Source organism: Echinops telfairi, unplaced genomic scaffold, assembly GCF_000313985.2.
Source record: "Echinops telfairi isolate 266 unplaced genomic scaffold, ASM31398v2 ScPeMD7_7424;HRSCAF=8462, whole genome shotgun sequence".
Classification (NCBI taxonomy): Eukaryota; Metazoa; Chordata; class Mammalia; order Afrosoricida; family Tenrecidae; genus Echinops; species Echinops telfairi.
In genome coordinates, this window is record NW_022111324.1 from 88,257,636 (window position 1) to 88,259,463 (window position 1,828).

Below are 1,828 nucleotides of genomic sequence, written 5' to 3' on the forward strand. Positions count from 1 at the left end.
GTTCCAGGGCCTCATCAGGTAAAACCCCACCCTTCTGAGAATATGAATTCCCCCTAGATAAAAGCAGGCCGACCTTGGGAGAATGTGTATCCCACCATAACAAGTACGTTGATTTTTTTTACCTCTCTGATGGTACAGACACATCCCAAATCACTCTGCTGTAGCAACAGAGCTTCAGTACCCACACCTAAGCCACAACCTAGATGTTTGTCTCTTTCATTCCTCCTTTTTCCTGAACGTCCGCCCGTATCTCCTGCTGCTCTCTCCCTTTTCCTCGTGAAATATATTTACACGAAACTTAGTCATTCTGATTACCCCTCCTAAAATACATTTCCCCCGCTATTTTTACAAATCTCTTGGCCAATTCAGGCAGTCACTTATTATTACTATTATTACTTTTATTTTATTTTCTCTATTGCCCCCACCCACTTTTCCCACTTACCCATTGTGGGGACCTGCTCTGAAAGCAGAGGTCTGTTCGTTCGGGTGTGGACGTGCAGACACAGCTCTCTCACGGTCAGATTGTCTGCCTCACGGTCAGATTGTCTCTCTCACGATCAGATTGTCTCTCTCGCGGTCAGATTGACTTTTGCGCTTTGGTGTTGTTGAAAACATCAGGTGGTTGGCCTTGGGAAAAATATTTGCCAGACAAACAAGAACAGGGATGGGGGCGCTATTTTGAGTGATGATACATCCCCGCTTCACAGTGTATAAAAGCTTGCTGGAAAATAAACTCGGGGCTGCAGTCTTGAATTGCAGTCCTCCTGACCCCAGCTTTTTTGTGCCTCTCTTTTCTCAGTCCGCACCCCCTCACCCATCTCTCTGTCTTTTTCTCTATTTCATCATTGCATGTCTTCCAATTCCCGTGAGAACTATCCCACATGACTAGGTCTACATGACCCAGCAACTAACACACCACTAAAAGCTATACTATGTAGCCAAGGAAATAGCAGTCAGCTACCGTAAGCACCCCCAAAATCGAGACAAACAAAAAGACCAAAAGAAAAAAAAAGTCATACAAACCCAGCATCTTAAATAGAATGCTCAAACTACCAGACACATAATTCAGAAGAATGGTGATTAAGTCCTTTCAAGAGATGTGGGGAAACGCCTGAGAATGATGGAAGAAATTGAAACACTAAATTTTTTAAACCAAAAGTAATCCCAAAGACAAGCAATGAGATAACAGAATTAGGCAACATAGTAAAAGACCTAAGGAATAACTCTTTTTTTCTTCTAAACTCCCCTACCTCTAAGAAACTGTTAATCTAGTTTTCCTCTCTATAGATTTACCCACCCTGGCTTTCATATAAAGTAAAGTAAGTCATGCAGAGAAAGAGAGCGAGGGGGGGTGAGGAAGAGGGACAGAGCGAGAACCCTCACTTTAAAAGAAAGCAGAAAATGGTAGAAACTAGAACAAATTTTAAATGTGTCAAAAGGGAAAACAAATGATAAGGTGTTAAAATTTAACCTAACCGTATCTGCATTCCATCACTTGACTGTCAGTTAGTTGTCTGTGGTGGCTTGTGTGTTCTTGTAATGCTGGAAGCTGTGTCACTGGTATTTCAAATCACTCAAAGTGAATAGGGTTAAGCAGAGCTTCTGGACTAAGAACAGACCCCAAAGAAGGAATAGGCTATCCAATCCAGAGGGATTAGCCACTGAAAATCTCACAGTTCGCAATGGAGCATTGTCAGAAACTGAAAACCTGATGAACAGCAACAGAACAGTATCAACAAAAGAGCCAGATGATGAGTCCCTCAGTTTGGAAGGCACTCAAAACATGACAGAGGAAGAACTGTGTGTTAGGCCAGGTTGACTAGAGAAA